The sequence below is a fragment of the Physella acuta genome, unplaced genomic scaffold (genome assembly GCF_028476545.2).
Source record: "Physella acuta isolate Inbredline_101_S28 unplaced genomic scaffold, ASM2847654v3 ptg000632l, whole genome shotgun sequence".
Lineage (NCBI taxonomy): Eukaryota > Metazoa > Mollusca > Gastropoda > Physidae > Physella > Physella acuta.
This window is the reverse complement of record NW_026732151.1, coordinates 242899-264220: the sequence shown is the minus strand read 5'-3', so window position 1 is coordinate 264220 and position 21322 is coordinate 242899.

Sequence of the window (21322 nt, the reverse complement as noted above, 5' to 3'; positions counted from 1 at the left end):
ATTAGGCAATAGGCAAGTAACTCGCTTGTGTCACCCGATTTTTCTATAAAGCTTTGTTGGAAAGGAGACCACACTTAAAAAAAAATGTTTGTAAGCAGTAGTTAATTAAAATGTATTTTAAAATGACACCTCCGTTTTTTATTAGGGCTTAACCTTCAATTTTGAATGGCATACTATAAAATTTAGTTCACAATTATTTAAAAAAATACATTTCGGATCACTAATAAATGGAGCAAGTATTTAAAAGAAGCTAGTACAAACGTTGTGTACCGGAACAGGTATTACCATCGTATAATGACTTTTCATAATGCTATAAAGAGAAAAACGTTAATGAAAGATCCTTATTGTCATATCCGCACACTGTGACATCAACCCTGACAACAACACAAAGTTACTAATTTAATAAAAAACAAAAAATGTTTGTATATAATAAAATAAAATTAACAATATAGAAACCTGAACAAAACTTCTAGTTAACCGTTTTAACATCTCATACATCTGGTATATAGTGATTTTTGAGGTTTTTTGTGTATTATAAAACATTTACAAAACCACTTGTGAACAAAAGATGCAATTTAATAAAGTGTTATTAAAAATGTTAGTCCTATAACAAATCTATTTTCAAATAAACAGTCAGCCTAAAATAATATTTTAAATCTACACTTACTTTTTTTTTGAAATATAACAACCAGGCGTGGCCAAGGCGGTAGAGCGCTTGGATGCAAACCCGAAAGTCTCGAGTTCGAAACCGTGTCTATGTCAGTAGAACGTACTGTACACACCCTCACTTTTTATTTATATCAATTGATATATAGTATTCGTTTCATTTTCCCTGTAGCTACAGGTTAAGCTTATGTTGATGTTCGAATATATCTGCTAGGTATGATACTCTCTCCAACCACTCTATGTCGTTTTAAGTATATGTCTAGTTTCCTTTGCACTTCCAAGAACACTTTGATTTCAGATTTCAATTAAAAAACACGATTCAAAACATTTCGTTTGACAGCCAGCGTACTGTACTGTAGAAAAGCAGAACCTCGTGATCTTTATTAATGTCTTAATGCAAACGGCATTCGGGCAAGTATCTTTCCAGAATAGGTCGTAGAGACGCAATGCTTTGCTGGATTAGATTTATAGTATCTGATAAAATATGGTGGCTAGCAAAGATTTATATATATACACACATATTATATATATATATATATATATATATATATATATATAAATATATATATATATATATATATATATATATATATATATATAATTATATATGTGTGTATATATTTATATGTACTTTAGTGGTTTGGTCCTATGAATGTCGTTTTTTCCCTATAGTGATTTCTAAAACTTCATCCGTTAATCTCACATACTCCTCCATAATCTACCATCACAAACCTGGGCTGCCAATTAATTACAATCGATTTCTGCATTAATCGTCGGATTAGGCGTTTTAATACAAATAATTAAGAACTTAATAGTGCTGTCTTGAAAATCAGAGATCGTGGGTTGAATTCTCACCACGAAGAAAGGGAGGGTGGGGATAATCGTCCTTGACGAGCTACTGATAGTGTTTGAAAGCAAAATGTTTTCAGTGACAGCATTGGTAGTGTCGAATTCACAAATTATGAATTACTGAAAAGTAGTAAATAAAACAACTAAATGGCGGACACACGGTTAAATTTGAATTTAAAGTGGTGATTTTGGTTTTGGTTTCGGTTTGGGGAAAAAGACAAACTATTAAACTAGCACATGTTTTGTTTCTCCATCAACGGACATTTATCTTACAAGTAATGTTTACACATGTTAATAAAGCAAGTCATCATCCCTCCCCCCCACACCCACACACACACACCATTTCGTAAGTTTTTCCTTTTAGTTGAATATATTTTGAACGTCAAGTAAAATGGATGTGTGTATGTTTTTTGTATTTCTTTTTTGCTTTAGTACGATCAATCCCACCCCCAACTTCAAATGTGTAACGCTACCATGTATGGTCAAATTAAATTTGAAACCCACAATCTTTAAGACAATAAGATATTTGTTAGTGAACTTTATATGGTTTAAAATTTGCAAGAAAAATGTGGGAAACGTATTTTTTTTTCTAAAATCGTTTATCTTCAAAAATGGGGGAGGGGGTGGGATACTAAGTATAACACTGTATTGACCTCATTTGTAAAGTAGTAATTTAATACGATATGGGTTTTTATGTTTCACAATTTTAATTTACATAATTTTATATAAATCACAATATCATGCAGTACTATCGATTTTTCAACCTTTTTCTTTTATACTGTTTTCACTCAGAATAAACACTTATTTTATTGAAAAAAAAGTTCTTTAATTAAGAAAAAACGATGCATGACTAAACGACCATTTTTTTTTTAAATATAATTCTGTATCCTTTATAGAAGGGACACAATTTTTAAATGCAAGGGAAATAACTTTACATAATAACTCAAAAGAAAAATAAATCGAACAACTCTTAACAAAATACACCATTTCTTTTACTCATTTACTAACACCACGTTTGTAATTATTCAGTAAGCAAATAATTGTGTACTAGTTATAGCTAAAAAGAAAATACAACTTATACCATACTGTCACTTAGAAATAAAAACACATTGGCTTTATTTTAAGAATTGTAATTTAAGAAGTGTTAAAATTTGCTTAACTACGCACCCACCAGAGTTTTACATATCTATTTCTGGATCCCTTAAAAAGGGACAAAAGTACTAGTGATGAGTGTTAAACAGGGGTCGGTAACATGCGGCTCTTTTAATGATAAGATGCGGCTCTCAAGTTCCCATACACAAATATTAATAATAATATTTTATTTTCTAAACTCATATAAAATATTATTCTGTAACCATATAATAACGAACGATATAATAATGCATATAAACAATAATACACGCTATTCTTTTAGAATATTTAGTTATTCCTTATTTCAATGTACTTCCTATTAAAGTGTCCATCCAAAATTGAAAACATTCAACATCATGGTAGCAATCATTTGCTGGAAAACGTGGATTGTTTCGATAAAAAAAATACTTGTTTTTGTTGAAGAAGACACGGAAAAAATCTGAAAACTAATACCGTGAAGAAACCAAAGCTACTGTTAACATGAATCACTTCATCATTAATATCACCAAAAAGAAGGAAGTTTTCGCTGAGAGATTTGACTATTTGAAAACAGATGGCGTTCATAGTAAATCATCTCAACACAAAAACAAATGAGATAAGCATTGAACCATTTGGAATTGATGTTAGTTCGCTTCAAATGCAATCGCTGGATTTGAAAACCAAATATGTGTGGGATTGTAAATTCACAAAACTCAAGAGCAAGTTGCAAGAGTTGGAGGTTAAGAAAAGCATACAAGTTACACTTCACCAGTACACTGTTCTAAAAGAAATATCGCGAGTTGAGGCACATATACTTGACGAATGTGACCAGTGGCGGAACTAGAAAAAAAGGGTCACCCCGCAAATCAAATTTTTTGCCCCCCCCCCAATATATATATATATATATATATATATATATATATATATATATATATATATATATATATATATATATATATATATATATATATATATATATATATATATATATATATATATATATATATATATATATATATATATATATATATAGGCCTATATATGAATAATATGTGTGTATATATATATATATATATATATATATATATATATATATATATATATATATATATATATATATATATATATATGTATATATATATATATATATATATATATATATATATATATATATATATATATGTATATATAGGCCTATATATAAATAATATGTGTATATATATGGTCATATATATATATATATATATATATATATGTATATATAGGCCTATATATAAATAATATGTGTATATATATGGTCATATATATATATATATATATATATATAACTAGTGTAGTTACTAAAGACGATTGATAAGAACGCAATACAGTCTGTCAACTAAGACATGACCAAGGCCAAACTGAACTGATGCAACGGATGCAGGTGGTGTGACAGAAATAGAAACAAAAGTCTAATAATAACTAGTACAAGACGACTGTGTAGTTGGGAGGCGATATAATAGGTCTGCACGACAGAAGTGGAGAGAACAGAAGTTGAAGCCTGAACTGTAGATACGTGTTTTAATTTGTGAGAATAAGATCGGAAGCCTGAACCATGGACACGTGTATTCTGATGTGTGAGAACTAGTGAGGACAGTGGGGGTCAGTTGGTTCAATGTATTCTTGTGGAACATTGATGCATTGCTATGTGGAACATTTCTATTGATCAAATTAATAAAGAGATAAATGTAAACCTGCACTTCAGAGTATCTGTATTGTGATTAATGTTGTGTGCCGGTCAAAGATAGCACAAGTAAATACACTCTGTAACAGTTGGCGTTGCGAGTAATACACTCAGTAACATATATATATATACATACAAACACAAAATACGAACATAAGATACTCATTGCTGGCCTGTTCGGGATTTCAAAAAAAAAGTTTTTTTTTTCAATTAAAATAAATTACAGCATCATGTTATGTGCATTAGTGCATTCGTGTTTTTTTTTGCCGATTTGTAAGTGTTGGTGTTGGTGTGCCCAACATATGAGACTGTTATATGTGAATGTTGGTGTTGTTGTGCCCCAACATATGAGACTGTTATATGTGAATGTTGGTGTTGGTGTGCCCAACATATGAGACTGTTATATGTAAGTGTAGGTGTTGGTGTGCCCAACATATTTTGAGACTGTCACCACCTTTATATCTTTATTTTGTATTTATGTTTTATTTTATTTTTAAATTTAAATTTTTATTTTCTAGTTTTATTCATATTTTGATGTTAAAACAATCAAAACAGAAGTATGTGAACGTATGTCTAGCTTATATACTAGCATGTACGCATCAACATTTAATATGAAACATACATAAAATATATTGCAGCTAATCATACCCTCATCATACCCCAATTTAATATTAGACAACTTAAGAACCTAGCTAGAATTGACACCCTAATCAATATACTATGTGGGACAAAATAATTTCAGCCATTGGCTTAATATAGTTGAATCAATCTACCTAACAAGCCGTATGCTAGATTCCCAGTATTTAAGTTATTTTTACGAGGCTTTGGAATCAAGATATGATGACCCAAACACATTGGGCCACAACACGGGTGGCCAAAGGCAGTATAGATCTCAACCTATGGGCCACGATGATGTGACCTCTGAGAACGGGTTGTAGCGGGTTGTTGTAGTTTGGGTTGAACTTTACAAGAAGGTTTCCAAATGCATTTCTTTATCAATTCATTGGCCAATGCACAGATTTGATGCAACATTTTACTATTGGCTTTGTAAAAGCGTGCGGTATACAGTTTCATTTCTGATACATTAATCACTGGCTGTCCTGGGTATTTCCAAACCGGGAAATGGCGATTTAATGACGTATAACCTAAATATTATGTGCATTTTTAAAAGTATGTAAGTATTTTATTGTTAAAAAATGTAACATGTGGACATCTACAATGGCCCGAACCCCCTCCCCCCCCCCACCTTCCAAAACGGCACGCGTCCACAAAAGTCATTTTTTTCGGACCCTCCCCTCCTCCACCCAAGTGTACCTCATAAATTGATGACCCCTATTATCACTGTCATGTCTGATACAATAATATCTAACAATGTACCAGATTCCTTTTGTACATTTACCGATATCATTTACAATGCTAATTATGAAAATCTTAACAAACTCACATTACATTACTTTAATTTCTAATGTTGAAATATTAATAAAAATACACAGGTAGACAGTAATTATATGTTTTGCAATCTTTCGTCCTGTTCTCAACGCTAAAAAGATCAGTATTAGGGCATACTATGTCTAGTTTAATTTTGAAAAAGGCGAGAACTACATGTACATGCAGGTGAAATAACAAAATCAAATAAATAAAACAAAAATAATCGAAAACAAAGAACGAAATACACTATAGTTACTAATTTTATTTCTTTAATAACGTAAACAAATGTACATTTATTAGAAAAAATGTGTTTTATTTCTAGATTTAAAGAAAACCCTACTCGTAACTTTATTTCCATTGACTATTTGACACCTCAACTTTTTAAAAATGATCGTTCTAAAAGTCATTGTTAAAACATGTATTCTTAGTTATCATCTCATGAAATATTTCTCAATCCCTTAAAGAAGGAACAAAGCATAAAAAAAAAAAAAAAAAAAAAAACAAAAACAAGGGACAAAGCATAAAATATTGTCTCTCGATAATACTTAAGAGCCGCAAGCCGGTTATAAAAATTCTAATACTAAAGCGAACATACAAGGCAAACTGACGCTGTAAAATACATGTCTTAGGGGGGAAAAAGAAGGGACAAAAGTATATAATAATGTATGTTTGTTAGTGTAGTTTAGTTTAGTTAAAGTATGGATAAAGTTTGAAGAAATGGGAGAATTGTTTAATGTGCTTGATTATAGTATTATCTTGGTTTAAAAATGAACCTTAAAATAAAGCTAATGTCTCACATTAAAAACGGCATTCAAGCAAGTGTCTTCCAGTAAAACGTCCGGCTCCCGAATACATCACTTAAAATATAAAATAATGAACTTGTCTCCCCGTATACACCACAACTGGTAGTATCCCAATCTTTTATCTGATCTACCAACGCCTAATAGACTCCACGGTTTGGGTGAAATGAGGACTGCTCGAGATATATTTTAAATTTAAATAGCACCCCCTCCTCCCCCGGAAGTTTCAAGTGTCACCTAGATAAAATGTCTGAAACAACCCTGATTTAAGAAGATTCACATCCCCACCACAAACATATTTGCTTATTTTTTCTTTAAATCCCTAACTAATGAGATAGCTTTACACCACATAACTATTCCACATGTCTGACTAGATAGAGGCACCTGACAGAACGACATCGACCCTTTAGCTTTAGTAAAATAAAGGAAACTTAATGACGCTTATCTCCCTAATAAATCTATAGTGTAACTAAACTACACTAACCAAAATTTAAATTCACTATTGTCCCTTTTGTAAGGGATCCAGAAATAGTTCAAACGCGGGAGATAAATCGTTGTTAAATATATTTTAACAATACTTAAATAATGAATAGTAAAATAAAGTTAAGGTGTCCACTGTCTTCGTGTAAATAAGATACAACTTGTATTTTCTTTGAATTTAAACTAGTTCACATTTTCTGATTAAAGTACAATTGCATACGTTAAATAAAAAATAAATCCAATAATTATGGTGTATTTTTTTCGATTCGTATTTGTTTCATTTATTTGGTATAGTTATTGCCCTTGATTGTGACCATTTTACTACAGGAGGGTGATAATAAATTCGACCTTGGCCAGCGCATTTTTTTTAGAATTAAACTATTTACATCAAGCCTTACTGTCTACCTATGTAGCTGCTTTGACAATCCAACGACTATGAGGACAGCGGTGATGTGTTCGTTGTTCCGTGTATGACAATAGTAGTTTTAGCAATTTGAGAATTTCTTTGTTATGATTATAATGGTCACAAAATAGTTAAATGCATTTCGTAAATAATGACGATCCATTTACATAAGTAAGCTCGTATATTGTTAGATAATATTGTGTTAGACGTTTGCAATTTTATAAGCGTCGAAGAAGAAATACACGGTACTTGTGTCCCTACAGTCCAAGGGAAACAACAGCGGATATATTACGTAATTCAAGAAAATAGCGTTTCTCTCCCTTACTGATGAAAACCAGAATAAATGAGCTCCCTAATAATATCCATCCAATCACAAAATTCTTAGCAAATGTGCCTATAACTTAGCTTGATATATATATATATATATATATATATATATATATATATATATATATATATATATATATATATATACATATATATATAAATAAATAAATAAACAAATATATATATATATATATATATATATATATATATATATATATATATATATATATATATATATTTATATTTATATATATATAATTATGTTATTTTTTTTTTTTTGTATGGCACTCAGCATTCACCGGTTCCTCTATTTAAAGGGAAATAAATATGATTCCATCGAAATCTACAAGTCTTCATGTGTCAAACTATTAGCACAGCAATACATTACCTGCAGACTTCGGACAATGATAATATACGCTATAAAAATAAAAATACGAGTCATAACAAAATGAGGACACAATAATACAAGACATCCGTGATAGGCTCAAAGACAGGTAATAGAGTTGCTACTTTAGGGGACTATATTCCCCGTGGGTTAAAATACACTACCGTTTCGTATTTGGATTTCGATACTAACATTAAAATATTTGAAGAAATAGATTTAGGTTTGGAAAACTGTTAGTTACTTGATTACTCACAGTGTTTCAGTGTATACATTTTCTTGCCGTTGATATATTTTTACCTTTTGCTAAAAATATTATTTTTTTGCTTGAAGAGATAAACCTGTAACATTTCGCTTTTTTAAAACTTTAAGCGTTTAATAAGCGTGGAAATTTCAATTGCCACAAAGAGAAAAATGTCTGAAAGAACTCTGATTAAAGAAGATTCGCGTCCAGACCACTAGCGTATTAATTGCTAAGTTTTTCTTTCAATACTTAATTAATGTGATAGCTTTTCACCACATACCTATTTCACATGTCTGACAAGATAGAGGCACATGACGTAACGACCTCTACCCTTTAGCTTGAATAAAATGATTTTATAACCCCCGACACTTTGGCTCCCAACTAAATCCATAATGTAAGTAAAGAATAGGCCTAATATACCAGGGGTCGGCAACCTGCGGCTCTTTTGAAGTCAAGATGCGGTTCGCCAGCTCCTTGCACAAATATCAATAGTTATATAATGTCATTTTTACTGAACGGTGGGGTACGAGTTAACCCTGCGTTCACTGGGATAGAAGATAAGTCATGTGAGAACCAAAGGATAGAAGCGAACCGATGCTAGTTATTCAAGCCGATATCCAAGGTTGACGTGTTGAGGCCTGACTGGCTAATGGGAGACATCTCCTGAGCCGGTGATATCCGTAAAGAAAAAATAAAATAAAAATTAACAGCTTCTAAAGTGGATTGAGATAGTCCTAGAATAATATTATTTGATTACTAATTTTTCTATTTTGGCGAAACATGTCTATGTTTGTATATATGAATATTTAAAGCTATTTATTTTAAATAACAAATCAACTTTATTTACCTCATCATAATCAAATACCGAATATTGAACTAAAAATGGTGTGGCTCTTTACAAAACTGAGAAAGTTTGTAAATTGTAACTTTTGGGTCTCGCGTATCAAAAGGTTGCCGTCCTCTGTACTAAACTAACACAAAATTACATTCACTTGTGACCCTTTTGTCAGGGATCCAGAAATAACAGAAAAACTTAGTTAATCGTGCATTAATAAAAATATATTAAAACAAATATTAAAACAACTATTCTAAAAATAAAACTAAAGTTTCACTAATCTAATTGAAAATTACGTACAACTTATGCTTTTGTATAATATAAAGTAATACACATTTTCTGACTAAAACGGCACGCGTCCACAAACGTCAATTTTTTTCTGACCCTCCCCCACCCCCCAAGTGTACGTCATAAATTGATGACCCCTATTATTACTGTCATGTTTGATACAATAATATCTAACAATGTACCAGATTCCTTTTGTACATTTACCGATATCATTTACAATGCTAATTATGAAAATCTTAACAAACTCACATTACATTACTTTAATTTCTAATGTTGAAATTTTAATAAAAATACACAGTTAGACAGTAAATATACGTCTTGCAATCTTTCGTCCTGTTCTCAACGCTAGAAAGATCAGTATTAGGGTATACTATGTCTAGGTTAATTTTGAAAAAGGCGAGAACTACATGTACATGCAGGGAAAATAACAAAATCAAATAAATAAAACAAAAATAATCGAAAACAAAGAACGAAATACACTATAGTTACTAATTTTATTTCTTTAATAACGTAAACAAATGTACATTTGTTAGAAAAATGTGTTTTATTTCTAGATTTAAAGAAAACCCTACTCGTAACTTTATTTTCATTGACTATTTGACACCTCAACTTTTTAAAAATGATCGTTCTAAAAGTCATTGTTAAAACATGTATTCTTAGTTATCATCTTATGAAATATTTCTCAATCCCTTAAAGAAGGAACAAAGCATTAGACCGCGCTAAAATATTGTCTCTCGATAATACTTAAGAGTCGCAAGCCGGTTATAAAAATTCTAATTCTAAAGCGAACATACAAGGCAAACTGACGCTGTAAAATACATGTCTTAGGGGGCAAAAAGAAGGGACAAAAGTATATAATAATGTATGTTTGTTAGTGTAGTTTAGTTTAGTTAAAGTATGGATAAAGTTTGAAGACATGGGAGAATGGTTTAATGTGCTTGGTTGTAGTATTACCTTGGTTTAAAAATGAATCTTAAAATAAAGCTAATGTTCCACATTAAAAACGGCATTCAAGCAAGTGTCTTCCAGTAAAACGTCCGTCTACCGAATACATCACTTAAAATATAAAAAAATGAACTTGTCTCCCCGTATACACCACAACTGGTAGTATCCAAGTCTTTTATCTGATCTACCAACGCCTAATAGACTCCACGGTTTGGGTGAAAGAACAATGAGGACTGCTCGAGATATATTTTAAATTTAAATAGCACCCCCCTCCTCCCCCGGAAGTTTCAAGTGTCACCTAGATAAAATGTCTGAAACAACCCTGATTAAAGAAGATTCACATCCCCACCACTAACATATTTGCTTATTTTTTCTTTAAATCCCTAATTAATGAGATAGCTTTACACTACATAACTATTCCATATGTCTGACAATATAGAGGAACATGACAGAACGACATCGACCCTTTAGATTTAATAAAATGACTTTGTGACCCTCGTCACTTTGGCTCCAAACTAAATCCATAATGTAACTAATTAATATTATACTAACAAAAAATTAAATTCACTTGTTTCCCTTTTGTCAGGGATCCAGAAATAAACTAAAACCGTAGTTAAAAGTAAGTGATTAGATACATTTTAACAATACTTAAACAACTATTCTAAAAATAAAACTATAGTTTCCCTTATATAATTGAAATTTATGAACAACTTGTATTTTTGTATAATATAAAGTAATACACATTTCCTGACTATTTTTTTTACAGTTAATAACTATGGTGTATAATTATTATTTTTGATTTTTGATTGTTTTTTATTAATGTTTTTTAGCTATTTTCCTTGAATGTAAAAATACACAAGAATGATATTGTATTCGGTGTTAGACAGGGTGTGAGGGTACGAATAAATGATGGATAAATGATGACAGAAATATCCAACACAGGTTCCAAGTTCAAAATATAAAGTTCTTTATTAACACATATATATATATATATATATATATATATATATATATATATATATATATATATATATATATATATATATATTCAAGTTCTACCTAACTAGCCTATTCTATACTCTCTGCTGTTTACTACTACTACTACTACTAACTGTTCACTATACTACTAACTACGCACTCCCATGACCACTCCTAACACTAACTGTTCTCTAAATAACTACGTCTGCTCCATTCTAGAACCTAACACCTTCTGCCCTCGCTAGCTAATCATGATCTGCAGGCCTAACAGTGGCCCACGCTTCACTGGTCAGCTGACCGTCCCACGTGACCGGTCAGTTCCCTGTATTTTCATTGGCTCTCTCTGACCAACTTGTTATAGCCTGTTTCTGCTATCTACCTGACCTCTCCGACGCAACCTTGCGTCATCACACAGGGCCTTTTTCAAAATTAAACTACACATTATATGCCAACTCAGAGGCGTCGCGAGGGAGGGGGGGGGGGCTGTTTGACGAACAGAATAGAGGAAGTTTTGTTTTTATTAGAGAGCCAGAAATAATTACACTGTTTAATTTGATATTCGGTTAAACGTGTGAATTTATTTTTAATATAATACATTTTGAAAAGAGACTATCATTATTTATTATTTAGTGTAATCTTTATACATGTTTATATGAAAGTTGAAAAGTCGAGTTGATCTTTGAGTATAGTTCATCGTGTTTATCGTAGTTCAATGGTGTCGTGACGGAACATCCTACCCAGTGGCGTAGCATGGTCGGGTGTCACCCGGTGCGGCACTTTCCCCCCCTCCCCCCCCCCCCCGTAAAAATAGTTTTGACCCTCTCTTCGCGGACTTTGCGGCCAACCGGTACCGCCCCCCCCGTGTTCAATTGCCGGCCAAATTATAAGTAAGTGTGTATATACGCATGTGTATGTATTCACATTTTTTTTTTTCATTTTTTACCTCCCCTCTCCTCCATACATGGATCAACAATACGCTATTACGATTCTCAACCAAACAGTTTATAGCAGGCATATTTTGCAACGTTGAGTTAATGTAACTTCCCCCCACTCACCCCCTCCCCCGACGGCTTTGCTTTAAACTGTGCTAAGATAATACTAACGATTTTTATCTATAGTCGGTTATAAATACAGCTTGATGTAGCATATTTTCTCTATCATTAGCAGGTTTACGTAATGGTGTCATCCCTTGTCGGGATTTGTCAAATTTGCTCTTAAAAGACTACTTAACACTCTCATTAACTACTTATTTAAGTGGAGTTATTATTTTTCTTTATATATTTTGCTATTTTTTGCTTTGGTGTCACCCCCGTAAATATTTACACTCAACTTGTGATTTCCAACACACGATTACGCCTTATATAAACGGGCAACCAATCAACATTCGAACACTCAAAGCAATATACTTTCAACATACGGTAATCTCGAAGATCTATACTCAACGATCAACTCGACTACTCAAATTTTCATACCGCACGAGTATGCATCTCTCGATTTATTATAAATATTATCCACATAAACTATTCTGCCAACGCTTCTACTTGACATTTTCATCTTGCGGCTTCCAACCAACGAGCACGAAATCTCCATCTACCAACCAGCAACTAATTAAATCTTGATCACTCTAAAACGATCCAACTTCTAATCGACATTTCAAACTCAAGTAACACTACTTTATGACTTCAGAACAACTCAATTACAACTACCAACGAAGATCACTATCCACTGAAGATTGCTCTAACGCAGGGGTCTCCAAACTTTTCAGCCCGAGATCAAATATCAGTTCGGGGGCCAGAGTTTCTTCCATGCATCTCTTTGGGGTGGCGGTATCCCCGTAGCCCCCCCCCCCCAAACGAAATATAATTAATATAGAAATATATAGGCTACACATTTTAAATGCATCCCCCTACCCTGGAGAAAAAGTCTGAAAGAAACATTGTCGGGGGCAAACAACACACTCGAGGTCCAAATATGTTCTCCTTGGGCAAACACAAAAACCCACCCGCCATTTTTTGAACTTGTCTCTAAGGAGGTCATTTGCTTGCTATTCAATGACCTCCATCTGCAGTTCATCTTGGCAACTGGTTACATTTGCTTCAAATGGGTTTTGAAACAGTCTCACTTCTGCCTTTGAATCCTAGTCAGAAAACCGCTACTGAAACTGCAGCTGGAGGTCATGTTAGCAGTTTTCACTATTTGAGTCACAATGTTTTCATCAATGTCTGCAACACGGAGGCCAATGGTATTAGCACCCAAAGCTACATTTTCAAATTGTTTTGAATTTTCTGGGCGAAGCTCCTCAGACATTTCTTACAAACATTTTTTTCCGTGAACAAACAGATCTCCGCGGGCCGGATAAGGGGCCCTCGCGGGCCGCATCCGGCCCGCTGGCCGTAGTTTGGAGACCCCTGCTCTAACGCAAGAATCGGCCCAAGAACTTTATAGGAAATGTAAGAACAACTACAGGAGAAAAGTCATGAAAATGAAAATATTGTTTTTCTTTTAATGTAAAATGTATGCAATACAATGTATTTCATGCATTTCAATGTATTAACATGCAACCTATCCTTACTGCTAGCTCCTGGATCGAATGGAGTGAACTTTGTGGATGGAAATCAATTAAACTTATAAAATAGGGACAAAAGCAAATTTAATTTTGGTTAGTGCATGTTATGTTCATTATGTATTTAGTTGGGATGCAAAGAGTCGAGCGTCCTGTAGTTACCATTTAGCACAATGTATGTGTGCATATAACTATTTTTAGAATTATTTTTCTGAAACAAGTATAACATAAAAAATATATAGGCCTATACTTGACGTGTAACGGGTATCGATGGCTTGTGTCTCTAGAAACCATGATTGTATTCGTGTACACCTAAAGATTTCCCTAAACGACAATACGCTACTGTCGTGTTTTCGCAGAAGAATTACTACGATAATAAACGACCTGTTTTCAAGTACGACATGTGCTGTAAAAACTAGCGAAATGACTTTTAAAATAAATTTACTACTGCTGTCCGATAAATTGTATTATATCTAGCGTGTTAGCACTTTTTTTCTAACATAATGCTTTACATCTTTTGTATACACAATTTTATAAAATTCAAGCGAATTAATTCAGTAAACTTTCAAAATAAAACAATAATTTAAAACAAATAAAAACCAAAAAAAAAAAATGTTTACATAAAACACCATGTCCTACAGTAATATCGAGTTTTTCAACCTTTATATTATGTCTCGTTTTCACTCAGAATAACCATTTACTTATTGTTTTAAAAAAAATGTTAAATGTTCTATAAGTAAGTAAACACGATGCATAACTCTTTATTTAATATTAAATCTATATCTCTTACAGAAGGGACACAATTTTACATTGCAAGGGAACTAAATTAACAAAATAGCTCAAACAAATTAGAATCGAACAACTCATAACAAAATTCACCATCTCTGTTTATTGTTTTACTTATAAAATGTATGCAATTGTACAGTATGCAAACAATTTTGTATATTTTTTAGATAATAATAAAATACATCTTGTACCATATGTTCATATACAACAGAGATACGTTAACTTTATTTTAAGAATCATTATTAAAGTTGTGATAAAATTTGCTTAACCATTTCTTCATCTTATTTCTGGATATTTCTGGTGCTTGAACTGGATTGTGATGAAAAAAATGACATGATGGCAGTGTAGAATCAGTCAACCTTTTTAACATTATTGACAGAGACATAGTGGTTTTATGTTTACATGTCAAAATATTTAAACAATAAAAATATTTAAAATTTAAAAAAAAAAAAAAAAAAAAAAAAAAAAATTCTGGATATTTCTGGATCCCTTACAAAAGGGCCAAATCTGCACTAATCTTAGCCCAGCGGTTGGCTCCCTTTGAGACGAAGAGCCAAAAGTTACAATTTTTTTTTAATTTCTCAGTTTTTTTTAAGAGCCGCTAATATTATATTCCAATATTGTGGTATTTCATAAGGATTAAGTAAATAAATTTGAATTTTTTTATTTTAAATAAATAACGTTAAATATGAACTAATCACTGCACTCCAATATTTACGCTAACAGTCAGTCCATATTATATAGTGCGAGTATTGTAGGATAATCTGGAGCTATTAGATGCCACTGTTTTCTTGAGTTTGTGGATCAATGTATTCTTGTAGTGCAGGGGTCTCCAAACTACGGCCCGCGGGCCAGATGCGGCCCGCGAAGTCCTCTCATCCGGCCCGCGGAGATCTATTTGTCCAAGGAAAAATCGTTTGTGGGTGATAGCTGAGGAACTTTGCCTAGAAAAATCAAAGACATGTCTGGAAGAAACTGGCCCCTGAACTGAAATTTGATAGTTAATGCGGCCCTCGGACTGAAAAGTTTGGAGACCCCTGTTGCAGTGAATAGTATGGATGGATACATGTTCATTATACGATGTTACCTGTCCGTATTGTTCATGTTCAACCCTCGTGTTATATGTTACCTGTCCGAATTGTTCATGTTCAACCATCGTGTTATGTGTTACCTGTCTGTATTGTTCATGTCCAACCCTCGTGTTATATGTTACCTGTTCGTATTGTTCATGTTCAACCCTCGTGCTATGTGTTACCTGTCCGTATTATTTATGTTCAACGCTCGTGTTATGTGTTACCTGTCTGTATTGTTCATGTTTCACCCTCTATCTATATGTTACCTGTCTGTATTGTTCATGTTCAACCCTCGTGTTATATGTTACCTGTCCGTATTGTTCATGTTCAACCCTCGTGCTATGTGTTACCTGTCCGTATTGTTCATGTTCAACCCTCGTGTTATATGTTACCTGTCTGTATTGTTCATGTTCAACCCTCGTGTTATATGTTACCTGTCTGTATTGTTCATGTTCAACCCTCGTTTTATATGTTACCTGTCTGTATTGTTCATGTTTCACCCATGTTGCCGTACATGTCCGTACGTTACGAGATAACAAACAGTAGCTCCATATTCTGACCACTGTACAAGCCGACGACTTCAACTGTTTTAACTGCCTGTAACTTTGTACGTCCCAGCTGGTAATGTATCGCTATAATACTCTCTATCCCTGCTTGTTATATATATATATATATATATATATATATATATATATATATATATATATATATATGTGTCTGTGTGTGTGTGTGCGGTATGACTCAATAGAGTATATTTGCCTCAGCATGTAATTGTTTCCATGGGGTTGGTCACAGCACGACCGTGGGGCTGGGCCTGGTGCCCAAGCGGCCATCAGCTGTCCGTATACTTTCTACCTCACCTACTCTCATTGTTCTCTGATGAGTGTTTTAATTATGTTAAAGTTTATTTTTTTACAGTATCATATTTTTTATGAGCTTTGTAAATTAAATAACATAATTCGTAATATTTGTGCATGGAACTGGAGAGCCGCAACTTGAAATCAAATGAGCCGCATGTGGCTCGCGTGCAGCAGGTTACCAATCCCTGTTTTAGTTGATTATGTTTGTCCCTTTTCTAATGGGAGCCAAAAATAGTGATTAAACATGTAATGAAACCACGTCAACGAAATTAAACTATATTTATATAATAATTCTTAAAAACATAAGGTAACGTGTCCGGCTGCTAAGTTAAAATAAGATACAAGTTGTACTTTTTATAGAAAATCGACTACTAGACACATTTTTTATAAAAATGTTTAATTTTATGCATTTAATAAGTAAAATAGTAAAAGGTATGGTGAATTGTGTTCTAGGTTATTCGATTATTATTTGTTTCAGTTATTTTGTTGAATTATGTCCCTTGAATTAAGAATTGTGTACCTTCTGTAATGAATCCAGGAATCGCCATGTAGCAGAGGCGTAGCGACCCTTCCCGGCGCCCGGGGACAAACTTTGGGAGCAAATTTCGAATCCCCCCTCAACCTTTCGATTTGCACCCCCCCCCCCCCAAACTTTCGATGTGCACCCCCCCCCCCAAACTGCAAAAATGCAGATGCAATTACATTTTAATTTGTTTTTACAACCCATTTTGGCGCCCCCTAAGGTCGGCGCCCGAAGACATATGTCCCTCCCCTGCCCCCCCCCCCCCCCCCATCGCTACGCCTCTGCCATGTAGTTAAGTATGGTTGTTACTTTCTTAAATAATTATACTTTAAATAAATGTTTCTTGTTTATTTATTCTATGTGGAAATAAAATATACCTGTTTAAATAATCGAAATAACTACACGATTTTGTGATTTCTATAAAGTTATGTAAATTAAAATGATGAAATATTTTTAAAAAATATACTGCATTATTTAGATATTATCTACATATCGAGTCATGTTTGTATTAATTTTTAAATTTAATTATTCGCCTTTTTGAAGCAAAAGCTTAAAAAAAATTCTAGCAATTTTTTATCCATGTAAAGTTGACATGTGTTAGTGAGTTCAACATGTTATATGTAAGTGTTGGTGAGTCCAACATGTTATATGTAAGTGTTGGTGAGTCCAACATGTTATATGTAAGTGTTGGTGAGTCCAACATGTTATATGTAAGTGTTGGTGAGTCCAACATGTTATATGTAAGTGTTGGGGAGTCCAACATGTTATATGTAAGTGTTGGTGAGTCCAACATGTTATATGTAAGTGTTGGTGAGTCCAACATGTTATATGTAAGTGTTGGTGAGTCCAACATGGGAGACTATAAGGTAAACATTTATTAAGAAAACTTTGAGCACATGTTCCTATCAAATATAACATCTGTGTTTACATTACCTGACGTTTAGCATCAAGACGTGGTGTGGCTAGTGTAGAGCGTCACACTCTCACATGACATTAGACTGGCTCAGTATCCGTGGTGTCTGTACTACGGTAGCAGAGACTAATACGTAGAAAATGTATCTAATCTATGCATATGATGTATGAAAACATGTTAAGAAATTATTTTGTTTTTTAGACAAACAAAAATAAAACGTGTGTAAAACAATTAGCAGTTAACTATACATAGACACGGAAGAATAAACTCTCCTCAAGAAATTGTGTTTTAGCCACTAAACTGTGGAGGACTGAGATTTCTTGTAGTTAGATCCAAATCTGTAGACCTAATGTATGTATAATATTGTTGATATAAAGTAAAGACTCAACTTTAGATCCAGCGATATATTGGGCAGATGAAGAAGAGTTTATATGTTTCTTCACTTTGGTATAAGAAGTGAGTGTGTGGTCAGTACGTTCTACTGGCATGGACACGGTTTCGAACTCGAGACCTAACAATTTCTATGAAAATAGATTTGTTATAGGCCTACCGTTTTTAATAACATTAAAAAAAACAATCTATTGTTCACAAAGAGTTTTGAAAATGCTATACAATATATAAAACATCGACACTCACTATATACCAGATGTATGAGATGTTAAACCGGTTAACTAGAAGTAGAGTGCGAGGTTGGTATATTGTCCAGGTTTCTCTATTGTCTATTTTATTTTATTATATGTAAACATGTTTTGATTTTAAATTAGTAACTTTGTGTTTTGTTGTTGTTATCAGGGTTGACGTCGCAGTGTGCGTATATGACAATAATGATCTTTTATTAACGTTTTTCTCATTGTAGCATTATGAAAAGTCATTTTACGATGGTAATACCTGTACCGGTACACAACGTTTGTAGTAGCTTATTTTAAATACTTGCTCTATTTATTAGTGATCCGAAATGTATTTTTTTAATAATTGTGACCTAAATTGTATAGCATGCTATTCAACTTTGAAGGTTAAGCCCTAATACAAAACGGATGTGTCATTTTAAAATACATTTTAATTAACTACTGCTTACAAACATTTTTTGTTAAAGTATGGTCTCCTTTCCAACGAAACGTTAAAGAAAATGGGATGGTACAACAAGCGAGTTATTTCTCGGAGGCGGTGACAAAAAGAAATTACCTCCCATGTAGATTTTATTTTATTTTCTTTGTTTGTTCTTATCTGCAGGGGAATTAATGTGATTGCAATGTCTTTTTGATTGTAATTTAAGAAAAAACGTTATCATAATTCATTTTTTTTTAAATTCTTTATTTGTAAATTTATATAAATCTGAAAACAGTAGAATGTTGCTTATTGTTTGTAAATTTTGTTAAATATTTCTATTTTTTTAAATTTTGCACCCCAAATTTGTTTGAGTTTAGTTTTAGAATAAATATTAATTATCTTTATTACCATCATTACGGCGCAAATAGCAAATACACTTAAAATTTTGGATCCCTTCTGATTGGGGACACTTAAAAAAATGAATTCGATTACTCTCTTGTTCAGTGGATGCAATGTGCGTGCTGTTAATATCTCCTTAACTATTTTTATTAAGAAAACGCCTACTTAAGAGCCATCTTAGTGAGGATATTCCGTCAGACACTCAAACTTCCAATAACGTCGACTAACTATATTCAACGTTTAACTCGACTACTCGATATTAACGAACAAAAATTACTCAAAAACAATTTTCAAGTAATGTATACTATGCACCCGATACACTCAGCTCACGATTACTAAAAAAAAACGTATGACATCAAAGATATACGATTAACTCGATACTCTCAACTTACGATTAAACAACACTCAACTTGCGATTACACTACCCTCTATTACTCAAGACTAGTCAACATTTCAACACTACGATGCCACCTCACCTCTTAAAGTTCTACTCCCAACGAACAAAGTCTCACCGTAGCATGTCACTACAAAACTGTAGCCAATCACTCTTCGATACCTTATCACCAAACTCGTTACACCATAACTACGACACCACCTCCGTATTACATCGTTGTTGTGATACCTTATCACCAAACTCGTTACACCATAACTACGACACCACCTCCGTATTACATCGTTGTGGTGATACCTTATCACCAAACTCGTTACACCATAACTACGACACCACCTCCGTATTACATCGTTGTTGTGATACCTTATCACCAAACTCGTTACACCATAACTACGACACCACCTCCGTATTACATCGTTGTTGTGATACCTTATCACCAAACTCGTTACACCATAACTACGACACCACCTCCGTATTACATCGTTGTGGTGATACCTTATCACCAAACTCGTTACACCATAACTACGACACCACCTCCGTATTACATCGTTGTTGTGATACCTTATCACCAAACTCGTTACACCATAACTACGACACCACCTCCGTATTACATCGTTGTTGTGATACCTTATCACCAAACTCGTTACACCATAACTACGACACCAGCTCCGTATTACATCGTTGTTGTGATACCTTATCACCAAACTCGTTACACCATAACTACGACACCACCTCCGTATTACATCGTTGTTGTGATACCTTATCACCAAACTCGTTACACCATAACTACGACACCAGCTCCGTATTACATCGTTGTTGTGATACCTTATCACCAAACTCGTTACACCATAACTACGACACCAGCTCCGTATTACATCGTTGTTGTGATACCTTATCACCAAACTCGTTACACCATAACTACGACACCAGCTCCGTATTACATCGTTGTTGTGATACCCTATCACCAAACTCGTTACACCATAACTACGACACCACCTCCGTATTACATCGTTGTTGTGATACCTTATCACCAAACTCGTTACACCATAACTACGACACCACCTCCGTATTACATCGTTGTTGTGGACTGGAAGAAACTCTGTTTGTAACTATTTTGGTAAAAAAATAATTTAGTATAAGGGTTCTTATTTGCTTGTTAAATTAGTGTTGGTAATATTTTTCATTTGTTCTCTCCCTTCTGAAATGTTTTGTACTATTCATATAAGGGAGATAACATGTTAATACACAAGGTGCTTCGATTTTAATATTGGTGGAAGCCAGAATAGAGTAAATGGTTAGTGAGGGGTCG